This window comes from Heterodontus francisci, chromosome 34 (genome assembly GCF_036365525.1).
Source record: "Heterodontus francisci isolate sHetFra1 chromosome 34, sHetFra1.hap1, whole genome shotgun sequence".
Taxonomy (NCBI): Eukaryota; Metazoa; Chordata; class Chondrichthyes; order Heterodontiformes; family Heterodontidae; genus Heterodontus; species Heterodontus francisci.
In genome coordinates, this window is record NC_090404.1 from 36,546,929 (window position 1) to 36,569,212 (window position 22,284).

Consider the following 22,284-nt stretch of genomic DNA (forward strand, 5'->3'; position numbering starts at 1 on the left):
CAATTAAAGATTGGGAAGTCTTCACTTCCTGCCACGAACTTCACTCCCTCGGCACCAGCTTTATCCTTCTCCCTGGCAACTGTCTCAGGCTAAACCAGACCATTCATAACCTTAGTATCATATCTGATCCCAAGAGGCGCTTCCAACTGCATATCAGCACCATCACTCAGACTGCCTAGTTCCACCTCAGTAACATCGCCAGACTTCGCCACTGTCTCAGCTCATCTGCCACTGAAACTTACATTCATGTATTTGTTGCCTCTCAAATTGACTATTCTAACACATTCCTGGTCAGCATCACACATTCTACCCTCCATAAACTTTAGATCATCCAAAACTCTGCTGCCTGTGTCCTTACTCGAACCAAGTCCTGTTCACCCATCACCACTGTGCTCACTGGCCTACACAGGCTCCCAGTTAAATAGCACCTCAATTTTAAAATCCTCATCCTTGCTTTCAAATCTCTCCATACCCTCACGCCTCACTATCTCTATAATCTCCTCCAGCTCTAGCAGACAGAGTTTCGAAACACTCAGCAACACAACTCCAGTGAAACATCCTCGGAGGAAAAGGGGGTGCAGTGTGTGACACAACTCACATGGACCTTGTCCGCCGCCATCACTCACACTGCTTGGCATTGCGCTTCCGCGAAAAGCAGTTCGGCACTGCGCATTGTCATTGAAAATGACGAATCAAAGGGCATCGGAGGGAGCGGGGAAGATAAGCTGTGATTGAACATGAAACTGAATGCGGTGATTGAAGCGGCGATCACGGGAGGGAGCAGGGACCTGGATGCGACCATTGAGGCGGTTTGGATTGAAGTCGTGTTTTGTGTCAATTTCAGCAGCGCCATCTTTACTCCTGGCAGCTGCTTGAGGCACAGTTGCGTTTCAGTCGATGAGGTTGCATTTGCGCATGTACCAGTGATGCAGCACCTATTTGGTTACGTTGCCAGCAAACGCGCCATTAATATATGTTTGATGCTTTATCCCATTTTATTTTTCTGAGTATGAACCATGAACTACCCGTCCATTCTCCGACTGGTAAATGGCAGCCGATACTGCCCAGAATGCACCGCGCGAAGAAATACGGCCTATCTCCACCCCAAGAACCGCAACACGCAGGCGTCAGAAGGCTCCGCCCCACGGAGTCCGCCTGTCTCCGCGGAGCATGCGCGGTGCCTCTCCCGGAAGCTGAGCGCAGCCTCGGTCACACCGAGTTTCAGCGGCTCTCAGGCCCTGAATCAGAGCCGCCGGGTTCGGCGGACGTGCGGCGAGAACCCCGGGGGAAGGGAGGGGCCGCATTAAAGTGATGGTGCAGCGACTTCAGTCTCCGAGCCGCCATTTCCCAGTTTCTTCTCCCGTTTCCACCGAGTCAGGAAGCCTGTGAGTTGATTGGCTGGTAAGTTTTGGAACTTTGTTTCCCTTTCTCCAAAATTAGGAAGTTTGTCCAAGGAGCTGGAAATTAAACATTCCAGTTTTCATCAGAATAAGGGGCAGCTTCCTGAGATTTAACTGACACCAATAGAAGGGAAGTGAGTAGCCGGTGAGCCGTCTTTTATTTTTAAGTATTGAGGTTTATTATTTACTTATTTAGAGATACACCGAGTCTGTGCCGACTATCAACCAGCCATTTATATTAATCCTACATTAATCCCATATTCCTACCACATCCCCTCAATTCCCCCACCACCTACCTGCACTCGGGGCAATTGACAATCGCCAATTTACCGTTCAACCTGCAAATCTTTGGCTTTGGGAGGAAACCGGAGCACCCAGCAGAAACCCACGCGGTCACAGGGAGAACCCAGAATCGCTGGAGCTGTGAGGCTGTGGTGCTAACCACTGTGCCGCTAGTAGTAGCAAGTTTATTACCTAATAGCTGGAGCAATTGCAGGGCTGCTGCAACCTCTGCAGTGAACATCCTGTGCAATAGAAAATAGAAAACATAAAACATGGCAGGCTATAAATAAAGAGCGGGGCTCAACGCCCTTACTTAGCTGGTAGCGGAGCGACGACTGGTGGACCTGTGAGGAAGCTGATCCAGAGCGGCGACAGGCTCCCTGTCTCTCTCGGCGTGCGCTGAGACTCGAAAGAGGGAAAAAAAGGACTTAGTGATATCACGGGAAATTTTCAAGGTGACGGAAAGCGTCATAGACGGGAGTTTAAGAGAAGTGGTTACACTCAAAGTGCAGGCAGATAGATGGGTGATCGCGAGAAGGGGCAGGCAGTCAGTGCAGGAATCCCCTGTGGCTATCCCCCTCTCGAACAAGTATACCGTTTTGGATACTGTTGGGGGGGGGGGTGGCCGATCAGGGGAAAACAGCAGCAGCCAGAGCAGTGGCACCACGGTTGGCACTGTTGTTCAGCAAGGAGGGACAAAGTGCAGAAGAGTAATAGTTATAGGGGACTCTATAGTCAGGGGCACAGATAGGCGCTTCTGTGGACATGAAAGAGACTCCAGGAAGGTATGTTGCCTCCCTGGTGCCAGGGTCAAGGATGTCTCTGAACGGACAGAGGGCATTCTGAAGGGGGAGGGTGAACAGCCAGAGGTTGTGGTACACATCGGTACCAATGACATAGGCAGGAAGAGTGATGAGGTCCTGCAGGGGGAGTTTAGGGAGTTAAATATTAAGTTAAAAAACAGGACCTCTTGGGTTGTAATCTCTGGATTACTCCCTGTGCCACGTGCCAGTGAGGCGAGAAATCAGAAGATAGTGCAGCTAAACACGTGGCTGAGCAGCTGGTGTAGAAGGGAGGGTTTCAGATATCTGGACCATTGGGCTCTCTTCAGGGAAAGATGGGACCTGTACAAGAAGGACGGGTTGCATCTAAACTGGAAGGGCACTAATATCCTGGCTGCAAGGTTTGCTAGTGTCATTCGGGAGGGTTTAAACTAGTGTGGCAGGGAGGTGGGAACCAGAGCAGTAGGACAGCTAGTGAAGTAAATGAGGAAGACATAGTAAATAAGGCCAGTGGGACTAAGAGGAAGAGCAGGCAGGGAGATGTTGTTGAGCACAGCGGGACTGGTGGGCTGAAGTGCATTTGTTTCAATGCGAGAAGTATAACAGGTAAGGCAGATGAACTTAGAGATTGGATTAGTACTTGGAAAGATGATGTTGTTGCTATTACAGAGACTTGGTTGAGGGAAGGGTAGGATTGGCAGCTAAATGTTCCAGGCTTTAGAAGCTTCAGGTGGGATAGAGGGGGATGTAAAAGGGGTGGGGGAGTTGCATTACTGGTTAAGGAGAATATCACAGCTGTACTGCGGGAGGACACCTCAGAGGGATCAGACAGTGAGGCAATATGGGTGGAGCTCAGGAATAGGAAGGGTGCAGTCACAATGTTGGGGGTTTACTGCAGGCCTCCCAACAGCCAGGGGAGGTAGAGGAGCACATATGTAGACAGATTTTGGAAAGATGTAAAGGTAACAGGGTTGTAGGGGTGGGTGATTTTAACTTCCCCAATATTGACTGGGACTCACTTAGTGCTTGGGGCTTGGATGGGGCCGGATTTGTGAGGAGCATCCAGGAGGGCTTCTTGAAACAGTATGTAGATAGTCCAACTAGGGATGGGGCCATTCTGGATCTGGCATTGGGGAATGAGCCCGGCCAGGTGGTTGAAGTTTCAGTGGGGGAGCATTTCGGGAGCAGTGACCATAATTCCATAAGTTTTAAGGTACTTGTGGATAAGGATAAGAGTAGTCCTCGGGTGAAGGTGCTAAATTGGGGGAAGGCTAATTATAACAATGTTAGGCAGGAACTGACGAATTTAGTTTGGGGGCGGCTGTTTGAGGGTAAATCAACATCTGACATGTGGGAGTCTTTCAAACGTCAGCTGATTAGAATCCAGGACCAGCATGTTCCTGTGAGGAAGAAAGACAAGTTTGGCAAGTTTCGGGAAGCTTGGATAACATGGGAAATTGTGAGCCCAGTCAAAAAGAACAAGGAAGCATTTGTAAGGGCTGGAAGGCTAGGAACAGACGAAGCACTTGAGGAATATAAAGATAGTAGAAAGGAACTTAAGCAAGGAGTTAGGAGGGCGAAAATGGGTCATGAAAAGTCATTGGCAAACAGGATTACGGAAAATCCCAAGGCTTTTTATGCATATATAAAGAGCAAGAGGGTAACCAGGCAAAGGGTTGGCCCACTCCAGGACAGAGATGGGAATCAATGCGTGGAGCCAGAGGAAATGGGTGAGGTGCTAAATGAGTACTTTGCATCAGTATTCACCAAGGAGAAGGACTTGGTGGATGATGAGAATAGGGAAGGGAGTGTAGATAGTCTCAGTCATCTCATTATTAAAAAGGAGGAGGTGTTGGGTGTCTTGCAAAGCATTAAGGTGGATAAGTCCCCAGGGCCTGATGGGATCTACCCTAGAATACTGAGGGAGGCAAGGGAAGAAATTGCTGGGACCTTGACAGAAATCTTTGCATCCTCATTGGCTAAAGGTGAGGTCCCAGAGGACTGGAGAATAGCCAATGTTGTTGCTTTGTTTGAGAAGGGTGGCAAGGATAATCCAGGAAATTATAGGCCGGTGAGCCTTACGTCAGTGGAAGGGAAGCTATTGGAGAGGATTCTTCGGGACAGGATTTACTCCCATTGGAAACAAACGAATTTATGAGCGAGAGGCAGCATGGTTTTGTGAAGGGGAGATCGTGTCTTACTAATTTGATTGAGTTTTTTGAGGAAGTGACGAAGATGATTGATGAAGGAAGGGCAGTGGATGTTATCTATATGGACTTTAGTAAAGCCTTTGACAAGGTCCCGCATGGCAGACTGGTGCAAAAGGTGAAGTTACACTGGATCAGAGGTGAACTGGCAAGATGGATACAGAACTGGCTCAGTCACAGAAGACAGAGGGGAACAGTGGATGGGTGTTTTTCTGAATGGAGGGATGTGACTAGTGGTGTTCCGCAGGGATCAGTGCTGGGACCTTTGCTGTTTGTAGTATATATAAATGATTTGGAGGAAAATGTAGCTGGTCTGATTAGTAAGTTTGCGGACGACACAAAGGTTGGTGGAGTTGCGGATAATGATGAGGATTATCAGAGGATACAGCTGGATATAGATCGGTTGGAGACTTGGGCGGAGAAATGGCAGATGGTGTTTAATCAGGACAAATGTGAGGTAATACATTTTGGAAGGTCTAATGCAGGTGGGAGGTATACAGTAAATGGCAGAACCCTTAGGAGTATTGACAGGCAGAGAGATCTGGGCTTACAGGTCCACAGGTCACTGAAAGTGGCAACGCAGGTGGATAAGGTAGTCAAGTAGGCATACGGCATGCATGTCTTCATCGGTCGGGGCATCGAGTATAAAAATTGGCAAGTCATGCTGCAGCTGTACAGAACTTTAGTTTGGTCACACTTAGAATATTGTGTGCAATTCTGGTCACCACACTACCAGAAGGACGTGGAGGCTTTGGAGAGGGTACAGAGGAGGTTTACCAGGATGTTGCCTGGTCTGGAGGGCATTGGCTATGAGGAGAGGTTGGAAAAACTCGGATTGTTTTCACTGGAACGATGGAGGTGGAGGGGCGACATGATAGAGGTTTACAAAGTTATGAACGACATGGACAGAGTGGATAGTCAGAAGCTTTTTCTCAGGGTGGAAGAGTCAGTTACTAGGGGACATAGGTTGAAGGTGCAAGGGGCAAAGTTGAGAGGGGATGTGCGAGGCAAGTTCTTCACACAGAGGGTGGTGAGTGCCTGGAACTTGCTGCCAGGGGAGGTGGTGGAAGCAGATACGATAGCGACGTCTAAGAGACATCTTGACAAATATTTGAATAGGAAGGGAATAGAGCGATATGGGCCCCGGAAGTGCAGAAGATGTTAGTTTCGGCAGGCATCAAGATTGACGCAGGCTTGGAGGGCCGAATGGCCTGTTCCTGTGCTGAACTGTTCTTTGTTCTTTGTTTGTGATTGGTTGGGTAATTAACAACTGTTAGTCAATTTAATTAGCTTTAAAAAATAAGGGGAAAGTTGTTTTTTGTTTGAAAAAAGACCTCGAGTGATAAAGTGAGTTCGAAGAGTGTGTTTTTTTTCAATTAGAGTAATTTAGATTGTCGTGGGTAGTGTTTGGAGTAGAACAAGCCTCTAGTGTAATGAATATTTTTTAAAGGGAGTAACTAATTAATCTAAAGGTAAGTCATGGCAGGAGAGCTCAGCCCCGTGATATGCTCCTCCTGCGCGATGTGGGAAATCAGAGATGCTTCCAGTGTCCCTGACGACCATGTGTGCAGGAAGTGGATCCAGCTGCAGCTACTGACTACCCGCATTATGGAGCTGGAGCTGCAGGTGGATTCACTGTGGAGCATCCGCGATGCTGAGGACGTTGTGGATAGCACATTTAGAGAGGTGGTCACACTGCAGGTAATGGCTGCACAGGCAGAAATGAGATGGGTGACCACCAGATGGAGTACTAGGCACAGGCAGGTAGTGCAGGAGTCCCCTGTGGCCATCCCCCTCTCAAACAGATAGACCACTTTGGATACTGTTGGGTGGAATGACCTCACAGGGGAAAGCAGCAACAGCCAAGTTTGTGGTACCACGCATGGCTCTGTTGCACAGCAGGGGAGGAAAAGGACTGGAAGAACTATACTGATAATGGATTCTATCGTAAGGGATACAGATAGGCATTTCTGTGGCCACAAACGTGACTTCAGGATGGTATGTTGCCTCCCTGGTGCGAGGGTCAAGATAGTCACGGAATGGCTGCAAGACATTCTGAAGGGGTGGCGAATAGTCAGAGGTCGTGGAACACATTGGTATCAACGACGGAGGTAAAAAGAGGATGAAGACCTGAAACAAGAATTTAGGGAGCTAGGTAGCAGATTAAAAAGCAGGACCTCAAAGGTTGTAATCTCTGGATTACTCCAGTGCCACATGCTAGTGAGTATAGGAATAGGAGGATAGAGCAGATGAATGCGTGGCTGAAGAGATGGTGCAGGAGGGAGGGCTTTAGCTACCTGGATCACTGGGTCTGTTTCTGGCAAAGGTGGGACCTGTACAAGTTGGACGAACATCCTTGCTGGGAGGTTTACGAGTGCTGTTGGGGGCAGTTTCAACACATTTGGCAGAGGAATGGGATACAGAGTGGAGGTATAGGAGTGGGTGATGCTCAGTCAAATCTCGAAGAGAAACTGAGTCAGTCTGTTAGGCAGAGCAAATATAGACCTGTTAAGGCACAAGTGACAAATGCAAGGCTGGATTGCATTTATTTTAATGCAAGACAGATGAATTGAGGACTTTGATTAGCACATGTGATTATGATATAGTTGCTATCACAGAGATGGTTGAGGGAAGGGCAGGACTGGCAGCTCAATATTCCAGGCTATAGAATCTTCAGGTGTGACAGGAGAAGGGATAAAAGAGGCGCTCGCATTGCACTGTTGATCAAGGAGTCAATTACTGCAGTTTCTTTATTTTCTTTCTTCTTTTGGGCCTCCTTATCTCGAGAGACAATGGATACGCGCCTGGAGGTGGTCAGTGGTTTGTGAAGCAGCGCCTGGAGTGGCTATAAAGGCCAATTCTGGAGTGACAGGCTCTTCCACAGGTGCTGCAGAGAAATTTGTTTGTCGGGGCTGTTGCACAGTTGGCTCTCCCCTTGCGCCTCTGTCTTTTTTCCTGCCAACTACTAAGTCTCTTCGACTCGCCACAATTTAGCCCTGTCTTTATGGCTGCCCGCCAGCTCTGGCGAATGCTGGCAACTGACTCCCACGACTTGTGATCAATGTCACACGATTTCATGTCGAGTTTGCAGACGTCTTTCTAGCGGAGACATGGACGGCCGGTGGGTCTGATACCAGTGGCGAGCTCGCTGTACAATGTGTCTTTGGGGATCCTGCCATCTTCCATGCGGCTCACATGGCCAAGCCATCTCAAGCGCCGCTGACTCAGTAGTGTGGATAAGCTGGGGGTGTTGGCCGCTTCAAGGACTTCTGTGTTGGAGATATAGTCCTGCCACCTGATGCCAAGTATTCTCCGAAGGCAGCGAAGAGGGAATGAATTGAGACGTCGCTCTTGGCTGGCATACGTTGTCCAGGCCTCGCTGCCGTAGAGCAAGGTACTGAGGACACAGGCCTGATACACTCGGACTTTTGTGTTCCGTGTCAGTGCGCCATTTTCCCACACTCTCTTGGCCAGTCTGGACATAGCAGTGGAAGCCTTACCCATGCGCTTGTTGATTTCTGCATCTAGAGACAGGTTACTGGTGATAGTTGAGCCTAGGTAGGTGAACTCTTGAACCACTTCCAGAGCGTGGTCGCCAATATTGATGGATGGAGCATTTCTGACGTCCTGCCCCATGATGTTCGTTTTCTTGAGGCTGATGGTTAGGTCAAATTCATTGCAGGAAGATGCAAACCTGTCGAAGGAGGGATGATATCTGAGAAGGTTCTTCAAATGAGGCCAGATGAGTAGAACTTGAAAACAAAAAGGGGGCAATCACTTGGCTGGGAGTGTACTGCAGGCCTCCAAACAGTCAGGGAGAGATAGAGGAGCAGATATGTAGGCAAATCTCAGAGAGGTGTAAAAATAATGGAGTAATAATAGGGGATTTCAACTTACCTGATATCAACTGGGATGGTCTGAGTGTAAAAGACTTAAAGGGGGCGGAGTTCTTAAAATATATACAGGAGACTTTTTTGAGCCAGTACCGAGAAAGTGCAACAAGAAAAGGCGCAGTACTGGACCTAATCCTAGGGAATGATGCTGGACAAGTGGTAGAAGTGTCAGTGGGGGAGCATTTCGGGGATAGTGACCATAATTCTGTAAGAAAAAGACAAAGGCGGGCTGGAAATAAAAGTACTGAATTGGGGGAAGGCCGAGTTCAATATGATAAAACAGGATCTGGCCAAAGTGGACTGGGAGCAGCTACTTGTAGGAAAGTCTGCATCAGACCAGTGCGAGTCATTCAAAGAGGAAATAGTGAGGGTTCAGAGGCAACATGTACCCGTAAAGGTGAAGGGTAGGACCAACAAGTCCAGGGAAAACCTGGATGTCAAGGGATCTAGAGGATTGGATCAGAAAAAAAAAAGGAGGCTTATGCCAGATTCAAAGTGCTGAAAACAGCAGAGGACCTGGAGGAGTATAGAAAGTGTAGTTTGGGGGTGGGGGGGGGGGTACAAAAAAAAGTAATTAGGAGAGCAAAGAGGGGGCATGAAAAAACGCTGGCGGGCAAGATCAAGGAAAACGCTAAGGCATTTTCTAAGTATATTAAGGGCAAGAGGATAAGCAGTGAAAGAGTGGGGCCCATTAGGGACCAAAGTGCCAATCTGTGTGTGGAGCCGGAGGACATAGGTGAGGTTTTAAATGATTACTTTGCATCTGTGTTCACTATGGAGAAGGATGATGTAGGTGTAGAGATCAGGGAGGGGGATTGTGATACACTTGAACATATTAGCATTGAAAGTGAGGAAGTATTAGCTGTTTCAGCGGGCTTAAAAGTGGATAAATCCCCACTCCCAGATGAGATGAATCCCAGGCTGTTATGTGTGGCAAGGGAGGAGAGAGCAAGGGCTCTGACATAAATTTTCAGATCCTCTCTGGTCACAGGAGAGGTACCAGAGGACTGGAGGACTACGAATGTGGTGCCATTATCAAGAAGGGTAGCAGGGATAAACCAGGTACTTACAGGCCAGTGAGTCTAACATCAGTGGTTGGGAAAACATTGGAAAAAATTCTGAGGGACAGGATTAATCTCCACTTGGAGAGGCAGGGATTAATCAGGGATAGTCAGCATGGCTTTGTTAGGGGGAGATCGTGTCTAACTAACTTGATTCAATTTTTCAAGGCAGTGACTAGGTGTGTAGATGAGGGTAAAGCAGTTGATGTAGTCTGCATGGATTTCAGTAAGCTTTTGATAAGGTCCCACATGGGAGAGTGGTTAAGAAGGTCAGAGCCCATGGGATCCAGGGCAATTTGGCAAATTGGATCCAAAATTGGCTGAGTGGCAGGAGGCAGAGGGTGATGGTCGAGGATTGTTTTTGCGAGTGGAAACCTGAGTCAGTGGTGTACAGCAGGGATCGGTACTGGGACCCTTACTGTTTGTAGTGTACATTAATGATTTAGATGTGAATATAGGAGGCATGATAAGTAAATTCGCAGTTGACATGAAAATTGGTGGTGTCGTAAATAGTGAGGAGGAAAGCCTTAGATTACAGGATGATATAGATGGGCTGGTAAGATGGGCAGAGCAGTGGCAAATGGAATTTAATCCTGAGAAGTGTGAGGTGATGCATTTTGGGAGGGCTAACAAGGCAAGGGAATATACAATGGATGGTAGGACCCGAGGAAGTACAGAGGGTCAGAGGGGCCTTGGTGTACTTGTCCATAGATCACTGAAGGCAGCAGCACAGTTAGATAAGGTGGTTAGGAAGGCATATGGGATACTTGCCTTTATCAGCTGAGGCATAGAATATAAGAGCAGGGAGGTTATGGTGGAACTGTATAAAACGCTAGTTAGGCCACAGCTGGAGTACTGTGTACAGTTCTAGGCACCACACTGTAGGAAGGATGTGATTGCACTGGAGAGGGTGCAGAGAAGTATCACAAGGATGTTGCCTGGGCTGGAGCATTTCAGGTATGAAGAGAGACTGAAAAGGCTGGGGTTGTTTTCGTTAGAGCAGAGAAGGCTGAAGGGGGACATGATTGAGGTATTCAAATTTATGAGGGGCATTGATAGGTTAGATAGGAAGAAACTTTTTCCCTTCGTGGAGGTGTCAATAACCAGGAGACATTGATTTTAAGGTAAGGGGCAGGAGGTTTAGAGAGGATTTGTGGGGAAAAAAAAAATTTCACCCAGAGGGTGGTTGGAATCTGAAAAGCACTGCCTGAAGAGGTGGTAGAGGCAGGAACCCTCACAACATTTAACATGTATTTAGATGAGCACTTGAAACACCATAGCAGACAAGACTATGGGCCAAGTGCTGGAAAATGGGATTAGAATAGTTAGGTGCTTGATGACCGGCACGGACATGATGGGCCGAAGGGCCTGTTTCTGTGCTGTCTAACTCTCTGACTCTATTTCCAGCACAGGAGGAGGCCATTCCGCCCATTGTATCTGTTCATCACACTTTCCAGTTGTTACGACCTCACAGATTGTCAATATGAAAAATATGAGATATGAATCCCCAGACCACACTAATAAATTACACAAGATTTCACATTTTCAGTCTTTTGTTTTAATAACTAAACTAAAATAAATCCACAATTATCTAAATAGCACTTTGATTGTAAATTGTGGTGTCAGCTATTTACAAAGATATTTTCTTTACTTATTCAACACTTGACTATCTCACACCACACTGATACATTACACAGTCCTTTTTGATGACAAAAGCCTTTGCAGTTACAAGTCCCAAATTCCTGCCAATGGTGGGGCTGCTCCGACCTCTGGAGTGCACATCCTGTGTAATGTGCCAACTCCAGATAACCATTTGTGTAGGAAGTATCATTGGGGGAGGTGGTGACATCGGGGTAATGTCACTGGAACATGGGTTCGAATCCCACCACGGCAGATGGTGACATTTAAATTCAATTAATAAATCTGCAATTAAAAAGCCATCTGGTTCATGAGATGGGAAATCTGCTGTCCTTACCTGGTCTGGCCTACATGTGACTCCAGATCCACAGCAATGTGGCTGACTCTGAAATGCCCTCTGAAATGGCCGAGCGAGCCTCTCAGTTGTCAAGGGCAGTTTGGGATGGACAATAAATACTGGCCGAGCCAGCAACACCCACATCACATGGATGAAGATAAAACAAGTTGCAGCAGCTCGAGCTCCAGTTTTCGGAGCATGAACTGGAGCTGGTGTCACTGCGGTGCAACCATGAGGTGAGAGATTTGTGGATAGCACGTTTTTAGATATGGTCACCCTGCAGCTTAAGAGTATGCAGGGAGAGAGGCAATGGGTGGCCAACTGACAATCAAGAAGAAACGGGCAGGGAATGCAGGAGAACCCTGAGTGCATCTCACCAACCAGTATTCAGTTCTGAATACTGATGAAAGTGATGGTTCATCTAAGGAGTGCAGCCAGAGTCAAGGCCATGGCAGCACAGTTGGATCAGCTTCACAGAGGGTCACAAAGCTGACTGAATGAGCAATAGTGATAGGAGATTTGATCGGGGAATACACAGGCGTTTCTGCAGCCGCAGACGTGAATCCAGGCTGGTGTGTGGCCTCCCTCAGGACAATGTACAGCAGGGTGCATGTACAGTCATCCTGGGCCAGGAAGCAGGAGGAGAGAATGTTGTGAATTTCTATCCTGGACTGACAGTGATGGTTTTTGTAAACTCCTTTTACAGGGGCTTAGAAGCAGGGGATATGCAGATGGGGAATCTCGAGCCAAACATCACATCAAGATCTGACAGAGTCACTCGATACATCAGGACCTGAATATCATCGGCCTTTGAATGTGGAAGGAGAAAGGTTTGTCTGTTCTGTCTGTGGGAAAAGATTTCAGGTATCAGTGAGAGTGGAAAAGCACTGAGATACACAAAGCCCTGGTTAGACCACACCTGGAGTATTGTGTTCAGTTCTGGGTACCACACCTTCGGAAGGATATAATGGCCTTGGAGGGAGTGCAGTGTAGATTTACCTGAATAATACCTGGACTCGAAGGGTTAAATTACGAGGAGAGATTACACAAGTGAATCAGTCATTACAGCACAGAAGGAGGACATTGAGCTTTTTGATTCCATCCCAGCTCTCCGTAGAACAAACCGGTCAGTCCCATTCCCCCACTCTTTTTTATTAGAATTAGAACATTACAGCGCAGTACAGGCCCTTCGGCCCTCGATGTTGCGCAGACCTGTGAAACCATCTGACCTACACTATTCCATTTTCATCCATATGTCTATCCAATGACCACTTAAATGCCCTTAAAGTTGGCGAGTCTACTACTGTTGCAGGCAGGGCGTTCCACGCCTCCACTACTCTCTGAGTAAAGAAACTACCACTGACATCTGTCCTATATCTATCACCCCTCAACTTAAAGCTATGTCCCCTCGTGTTTGCCATCACCATCCAAGGAAAAAGACTCTCACTATCCACCCTATCTAACCTTCTGATTATCTTATATGTCTCTATTAAGTCACCTCTCCTCCTCCTTCTCTCCAACGAAAACAACCTCAAGTCCCTCAGCCTTTCCTCGTAAGACCTTCCCTCCATACCAGGCAACATCCTAGTAAATTTCCTCTGCACCCTTTCCAAAGCTTCCACATCCTTCCTATAATGCGGTGACCAGAACTGCACGCAATACTCCAGGTGCGGTCTCACCAGAGTTTTGTACAGCTGCAGCATGACCTCGTGACTCCGAAACTCGATCCCCCTACTAATAAAAGCTAACACACCATATGCCTTCTTAACAGCCCTATTAACCTGGGTAGCAACCTTCAGGGATTTATGCACCTGGACACCAAGATCTCTCTGTTCATCTACACTACCAAGAATCTTCCCATTAGCCCAGTACTCTGCATTCCTGTTACTCCTTCCAAAGTGAATCACCTCGCACTTTTCCGCATTAAACGCCATTTGCCATCTCTCAGCCCAGCTCTGCAGCCTATCTATGTCCCTCTGTACCCTACCACATCCTTCGGCACTATCCACAACTCCACCGACCTTAGTGTCATCCGCAAATTTACTAACCCACCCTTCTACACCCTCTTCCAGGTCATTTATAAAAATGACAAACAGCAGTGGCCCCAAAACAGATCCTTGCGGTACACCACTAGTCACTAAAATCCAGGATGAACATTTGCCATCAACCACCACCCTCTGTCTTCTTTCAGCTAGCCAATTTCTGATCCAAAGCTCTAAATCACCTTCAACCCCATACTTCCATATTTTCTGCAATAGCCTACCGTGGGGAACCTTATCAAACGCCTTACTGAAATCCATATACACCACATCCACTGCTTTACCCTCATCCACCTGTTTGGTCACCTTCTCGAAAAACTCAATAAGGTTTGTGAGGCACGACCTACCCTTCACAAAACCGTGCTGACTATCACTAATGAACTTATTCTTTTCAAGATGATTATAAATCCTGTCTCTTATAACCTTTTCCAACATTTTACCCACAACCGAAGTAAGGCTCACAGGTCTATAATTACCAGGGCTGTCTCTACTCCCCTTCATGAACAAGGGGACAACATTTGCTATCCTCCAGTCTTCCGGCACTATTCCTGTCGACAATGACGACATAAAGATCAAGGACAAAGGCTCTGCAATCTCCTCCCTAGCTTCCCAGAGAATCCTAGGATAAATCCCATCTGGCCCAGGGGACTTATCTATTTACACACTTTCCAAAATTGATAACACCTCCTCCTTATGAACCTCAATCCCATCTAGCCGAGTAGCCTGAATCTCAGTCTTCTCCTCGACAACATTTTCTTTCTCCACTGTAAATACTGACGCAAAATATTCATTTAACACTTCCCCTATCTCCTCTGATTCCACACACAACTTCCCACTACTATCCTTGATTGGCCCTAATCTAACTCTAGTCATTCTTTTATTCCTGATATACCTATAGAAAGCCTTAGGGTTTTCCCTGATCCTATCCGTCAATGACTTCTCGTGTCCTCTCCTTGCTCTTCTTAGCTCTCACTTTAGATCCTTCCTGGCTAGCTTGGACCTCTCAAGCGCCCTAACTGAGCCTTCACGTCTCATCCTAACATAAGCCGCCTTCTTCCTCTTGACAAGCGCTTCAACTTCTTTAGCAAACCACGGCTCCCTCGATCGACAACTTCCTCCCTGCCTCACAGGTACATACTTATCAAGGACACGCAGTAGCTGCTCCTTGAATAAGCTCCACATTTCGATTGTTCCCATCCCCTGCAGTTTCCTTCCCCATCCTATGCATCCTAAATCTTGCCTAATCGCATCATAATTTCCTTTCCCCCAGCTATAGTTTTTGCCCTGCGGTATATGCCTGTCCCTGCCCATCGCTAAGGTAAACCTAACCGAATTGTGATCACTATCACCAAAGTGCTCACCTACATCTAAATCTAACACCTGGCCGGGTTCATTACCCAGTACCAAATCCAATGTGGCATCGCCCCTGGTTGGCCTGTCTTCATACTGTGTCAGAAAACCCTCCTGCACACACTGGACAAAAACTGACCCATCTAAAGTACTCGCACTATAGTATTTCCAGTCGATATTTGGAAAGTTGAAGTCCCCCATAACAACAACCCTGTTACTCTCGCCCCTGTCGAGAATCATCTTCGCTATCCTTTCCTCTACATCTCTATTCCCGTAGTCCTGCAGGTTTATTTCCCTCAAGTGTCTATCCAATTTCCATTTGTAATCATTGATCGTCTCCACTTCCACCACCCTCATAGGCAGTGAGTTCCAGGTCATTACCACTCACTGTGTAAAAAAACTGCTTCCTCACATCCCTCCTGTATCTCAAAACCTGAATCTGTGTCCACTAATCCTTGTATCATCAGCTAATGGGAACAGCTTTTCTTGGTCTGCCTTATCTTAACCTGTCATCATTTTCAACACCTCTATCAGATCTCCCCTCAATCTCCTTTGCTCCAAGGAGAACAACACCAGCTCCTCCAACCTAACCTTGTAGTTAAATTCTCTCATCTCAGGAACCATTCTGATAAATCTCTGCACCCTCTCAAGGACCTTCACATCCTTCCTAAAGTGTGGTGACCAGAACTGGATGCAATACTCTAGTTGTGGCCTAACCAGAGCTTTATAAATGTTCAGCAAAACTTCCTTCCTTTTGTGTTCAATAGCTCTATTTATGAGGCCCAAGATCCCATTTGCTTTGCCAGCTGTTCCCTCAATACATCCTTCCACTTTCAGTGATCTCTGCACATGAACCCTCAGGTCCCTCTATCCCTGTAAACTCTTTAGAACTGTACCGGTAAGTGTTTGTTGCCTCTCCCTATTCCTTCTGCCAGAATGATTCACCTCACTGTGAGGGTTGTAGTCCCTGGAATTCGGAAGATTAAGGGGTGATTTGATTAAACTTTTCAAGATATTAATTGAAACTGATGGAGAAGAGTTTCTCTCTCTCTACCCTATCACCTGCAGTACTCGGCAGCATCGTCTAAAACATAGAGCCAGAACTTTCATTAATCCACCCCTGGGCCCAGTGAACCTGAGCATTAATCCACCCAGGCTGACTGTGCACAGAAATACAGCCCAGAAACAGGCCGTTCAGCCCCACTAGTCTGTGCTGCTGTTTATAATCCACATGAGCCTCCTCCCAATCTGATTACCTTGTCCCACTCTGTCCCCATATCCCTCTATTCCCTTCTCCCTCATAAATGTATTGAGCATCCCCTTAAACACATCATTGTTATCACCTTCAACCACTCCACATGGCAGTGAGTTCCACATTCTCACCACTCTGAGTAGAGAAATTCCTCCTAAGTTCTCTATTTGACCTGTTAATGTCTGTATTATATTGCTGCCCCCTTGTTCTGACTGACAATTTTAAAGACCTCTATTAGATCTCCTCCTAGTCTTCTCTTTTCCAGAGAAAGGAGCCCCAGCCTGCTCAATCTTGCTGGATAGTAACATCCTCTCTGGTGACATCTTTGTAAATCTATTCTGCACTTTCTTCAATATCCTTTCTTAATCTGGAGACCAGAACTGCTCACAGTCCTTCTAAGTCAGGTTCTCTATAAATTTAACATTCCCTCCCTGCTGTTACATTGTATTCCTCGAGAAAAGAACATCAGCTCTTTCTTTGCTCTCTTATCCACTTGTGTTGCTCCTTTTAGTGATTTATGTGACTCTGTTCCCAGATCTCTTTGCTCCTCTGCTCCATTTAAGTTCTTACATTCTAACCAATAACTGGCCTCCTTATTCCTCCTCCCACAATGAACCAGTTCACATTTCACTATGTTAAATTTCATTTCCCATTTATCTGTCCAGTCTGCCAGCCTGTTTCTGTCTTCCTGGATTTCAATGCACTCCTCCTCATTATTAGTTCTATCATCCAGTTTGGTGTCAACTACAAGTTATGAAAACATCCCTCTAATTCCTGAGTCCAAATGTGGGTGAAGAACAGAATTCCCAGTGTACTTCACACTATAGTTGATGTCCCGGGCACTCGGGTTTCTGTATAATTTATTTAATAATTTTCTCCATTGTCTCTCTGGCCCTGATCTCAATGGGATGACACAAAATCATCCATTCAATATTTGGAGCTTTCAGTGGAGGATTCATTACCCAGGACTCCCGTGATAAGGGTCAGTCCCTTTTCAATGACCACAGGGGCTGAGTGCATTGGCGTGGGATCGAACTGTGCACTGAGCATGTCCAGCGTAGGTAATGGAGATGGACTGAGATGGACCAGGTGGATCGGGAGGCGAGAGGAGATTGTGGGTACAGGGGAGGAATTGGAGCCATGGGTGGGCTGGGAGGCTTCATATACACCTGGGGTAGGCCAAGAGGCCCCGTGTTTACCTCGCGGTGACAGGTCCGGGGGAGAGGGGTCACTGGCCGCCATCGTGGACAGGGCGGGATCAGGGTGCAAGCACAGCCATCTTGGTGAGGGCACAGTGAGCGAACAGGACCTCACAAACTCTGTTTCCTACTGGGTCCGAGTGCCCAGGAGATGGGGCATCCTGGACAATAGGGTTTTAAGCAGCTTCACCCACTCTCAGGCTGCATGTGATGTTTGCAGCCTTTAAGAGTCCATGGGCCATGTATATATTCAGTGTAAGAGGTTACAGCCCCTGTATCGTTACCTGAAGGGGCTGTTACTCAAATTAGAATCCTGGAAATTTACAGTACGGAAGGAGGCCATTCGGCCCATCGTGTCCTCGTTGGCTGACAAGGAGCCATCCAGCCTAATCCCACTTTCCAGCTCTTGGTCCATAGTGTTATGATCCTCTATTTTTTTTTCCAAGAAGAATGCAGTGTGCCTTTAAGGCTGGAAAAGGAGCAGTGCTGCTTTCAGGCAACAAGCTCCAGAGACTGAGTCAAAGAATGTATTCTCGTTGCCCCGGGATACAGCCACTCAGACTGAAGATCGAGAGATACATTGTTTCCAATTGACATTTGAAACTAGTTGAAAAACTGGCTTTTGAGATACCGTTAACAGAGACAGACACAGATTATCATCCAGCATATACTGAAGGAAAAGAGAGCTCTCTCTTGGTTTATTTAAACCCGAATTCTGATATCAAGCCAGATTCCTTTCTTAAAAGAAAATAACCAATTCCTTTCACGACTGAACTGAAATTGTTGAAATTTGTCGCTGGAAAAGAGCAGCATCAATTCAACTGCTGAACTAGACTGGACTGTTCTACTGTTGAAGAACCTTTTATTTTCTCCCCCCCACCCCCCCTGTTCAGATGGCTGTGAAGACTTCCAAGCAACCTTGGACTATTCCACATAGGAAGGTTTCACTTCAGCAGGAGCATAAATATGCAAAGACACTATTTTTTCTGTTTTAAATGTTTATATGTTCCTAGTGTTTAAGAATTTAGTTTTTCTAATTAAACAGTTAATTTGTTGATCTAAAGACACCTGGTTTGGTTAGCCTTATTCGTGGGTTAATAGATGGTACAATTTGGCTGGATCTTTCTTTAATTTGGAATGTTTAAAATGTCAGGCGATCTGTGAGGGACGGGACTGAATCAACAGTGTGTTTCTCCCACCACTATCAAAACTGTATATTTTGATTGTGGGGCTTTGACTTGAGCACTCGGTCGTAACAATACCCTTGTAGGTTAGGGCACTTCACTTGCATATCCAAGTACTTTTTAATTGTTTTGAAGCTTTCTGCCTCTACCACCTTCCCAGGCAGTGAGTTGCAGATCCCCACCGCCCTCTGGCTGAAAACATTTCCCCTCAAATCCCTTTTAAATTTCCTACCTCTTACCCAAAAACTGTGCCCCTGGTTATGGACCCCTCAGCCAAGGGGAATAGGTCCTTCCTATCCACTCTATCGAGACCCCTCATCATTTTCTGCACTTCAATTCGGTCTCCTTTCAGCCTCCTCTATTCCAAAGAAAACAACCCTCACCTATCCAATATTTCCTCAGAACTAAAATTCTCCAATCCAGACAACATCCTTGTAAATCTCCTCTGTACCGTCTCCAATACAACCACATCTTTCCTGCAGTGCGGTGACCAGAACTGTACACAGTCCTCCAGCTGTGTCCTAACCAGTGTTTTATACATTTTCAGCAGAACCTTCATGCTCTTATATTCTCTGCCTTGGCTAATAAAGGCAAGTATCCCTTACGCCTTATCTACCTGCCCAGCCATATTCAAGGTTCTGTGAACGTGCACTCCAAGGTCCCTCTGTTCCTTTATACTTCTCAATATCCTACCATTTATTGTGTATTCCCTTGCCTTGTTAGCTGTCTCCAAATGCATTACCTCACACTTGTCCGGATTGAATTCCATTTGTCACTATTCTGCCCACCTGACCAGTCCATTGATATCTTCCTGCAGTTTACAGCTTTCTTCTTCATTATCAACCACATGGTCAATTTTTGTATCATCTGCAAACTTTTTAATCAAACCCCTACATTCAAGTACAAGCCATGGATATATAGATCAAAAAGCAAAGGACCGAGTACTGATCCCTGCAGAACCTCACTGAAAACAGCCTTCCAGTCACACAAACACTCATCAACCATTACTCTTTGCTTCCTGCCTCTGAGTCAATTTTGACGCCAACTTGCTGTTTTGCTTTTATTTTCATGACCAGTCTGCCTTGTGGGACCTTATCAATGGCCTTGGTTACAGTTTAACCCCATTCTCCTAATCTCTGGCCACTCGGTGTGGAGGTGGGGTGGGGAGTTTGGAGGATCTTTTCCGGGACCTGCTCTTGGGCCTGGTTAAAACACCACCCACACCCACAGCCCTTTCGATCACCTGCCCTTCCAAAACCCCCCAGTCCCCCCAATGCCCTCCCCTCCCTCACCTCATCCACCCCAAACCCACCCAGGTTTGTATCTATCTTGTATATTTAAACACTCAGTTCTCACCTTCTCCATCTCTCTCTCCCTCTCGCTCAGGCTGAGAAGCAATGTGTAGGTCCAGGATGTACAGGGACCATGCTCGGAGTGGGTGTGTCACTTTAGCTGCTGCCCTGTCTTCCGTGGTCTTGTCTGTGCCAGGGTGGCCTTCTGCAACCGGTGGACACCTCAGGATACAGAGTGTCTTGTGGACACTGGGAGCAATGTTCTGGTTTAGTTGGGAAGGTTCCCTTTGCTTCTGTTACAATTTGTTGCTTAATTTGGCTTCTTTTAGTTTGAATGGACCACATGTTTGGGGGAAACGAGAGGAAAGAATGTTCCATAGAAACTAGAACTGTCTGTTCTGAATTTCTATCCTGGACTGACAGTGCTGACTTTTGTAAACTCCTTTTACAGGGTATTAGAAGGGGAGGATTTACTGACGGGAAATTAAAACCAAACATCGCATCAAGATCTGACAGTCACTCGATTCATCAGGACCTGAATATCATCGGCCTTTGAATGTGGAAGGAGAAATGTTTCTGTTCTGCCTGGGAAAAGATTTCAAACATCAGTGTGACTGAAGAAGCACCGAGACACACACACACACCCGAGTGAGGGTGTTCCAGTGACTGACTGTGGAAAGAGTTTTAACCAGTTACACAGCCTGAGAAAACATCACCATTCACAGCGGGGAGAAACTGTACACATGTTCTGTGTGTGGACGAGGCTTCAACTGATCATCCAACCTGGAGAGACACAAGGACACCCTCACCACGGAGAAACCATGGAAATGTGGGGACTGTGGGAAGGGATTCGGTTCTCCATCAAAGCTGGATATTCATTAACTCAGTCACACTGGGGAGGGGCCGTTCACCTGCTCTGTGTGGGAAGGGATTCACTCAGTTATCCCACCTGCTGACACAGCAGAGAGTTCACAAGTGTAGGTTGGAGAAGTTGGGGTTGTTCTCCTTGGAGCAAAGGAGATTGAGGGAAAATTTCATCGAAATGTACCAGATTCTGACAGACTTAGATAAATTAGACAAAGAAAAACTGTTCCCATGAACTAATGGTACAAGAACTAGGGAACACAGATTGAAGGTTTTGAGGAAGAGTTGCAGCAGGAATGTGAGGAAGAACTTCTTCTGCAGCAAGTGGTTCTGACCTGGAACTCGCTGCCAATGTGTGTGGTGGAAGTGGAAATAATCAATGATTTTCAAAGGAAACTGGATGGTCACTTGAAGGAAATAAACTTGCAGGGCTATGGGCTCATGTGGGGCAGTGGGACTGAGCGGATTGCTCCCTGGAGAGCTGACATGGAATTGATGGGCCAAATGGCCTTGTTCTGTGCTGTAAATGATGCTGTGTCTCTGTGACTGTGTTTTGAGACAGGATATCCCAGCTCTCCACCCTGGGATTCTCAGTGTGAACAGGAGTCGGAGTGGGGAGGACCCACTGTCGATGGTTTACTAGAAATGTTAAAGGTCATATCAAAATTAAAGGAAAAGCATATAATTGCACAAAGGTGGGTGGCAGATCAGAATTAGAATTTTTTTTTTTTGAATTAGAACATTACAGCGCAGTACAGGCCCTTCGGCCCTCGATGTTGCGCCGACCATCTGACCTACACTATTCCATTTTCATCCATATGTCTATCCAATGACCAATGAATGTTGGACAGAATGTAGAAAAACAGCAAAGAATGACTAAAAGATTGATAAGGAGTGCAGATTGTAAACAGAGTCTGGAGGTATGTGTTTGCTGAGTGGTGAGTTCAGTGAAGGGGAGAGGAGGTGCTCCTTTTTTCTACTTTTTCTGTCCTCCAGTATTTGGTTCTTGTTTCTGTGCAGTGAAAGGAGCTGGTTGGTTGAGTAACTGGTCAGATCTTCTCCTTCTAAATAGTCGGTTAAGTTAAGGTCTGGCACGGCAGCTTGGCTGAGTGCAATGCACAGCTTGTGACATGTGGGATGTCGAGGATGCACCGTGTGTCCTGGACAAACACATCTGCAGGAAGTGTCACCGGCTGCACAAGCTTGAGCTCTAGGGTTTGGATCTCGAGCAGTGGCTGGAGTCACTGTGGTGCATCCACAATGCAGAGAACTACATGGCTAGCAGGTTTAGGGAGGTGATCACACCACAGGTTAGGAGCATGCAGGAGGATAAGGAATGGGTAACCCACAGACAGTCTACGAGAACCAGACAGGTAGTGCAGGAGTCCCCTGATATGATCTCACTTGCTAATCGGCTTTCCATTTTCGATACTAGTGAGGGTGATGGTTCCTCAGAGGAGTGCAGACAGAGCCACGTTTGTCAGGTGGCTCAGCTGCACAGGAG

The 22,284-nt window shown here is 46.7% G+C and overlaps 1 long non-coding RNA gene across 1 annotated transcript; it reads left to right on the plus strand.

The window, feature by feature from the left end:
- Window positions 1-1,187: 1,187 nt before the first annotated feature.
- Window positions 1,188-21,475, plus strand: LOC137349375 (uncharacterized). Its single transcript, XR_010969365.1, has 3 exons — window positions 1,188-1,401; window positions 12,307-12,430; window positions 20,368-21,475. It is a non-coding gene; the product is annotated as an uncharacterized lncRNA (long non-coding RNA).
- Window positions 21,476-22,284: the final 809 nt, after the last annotated feature.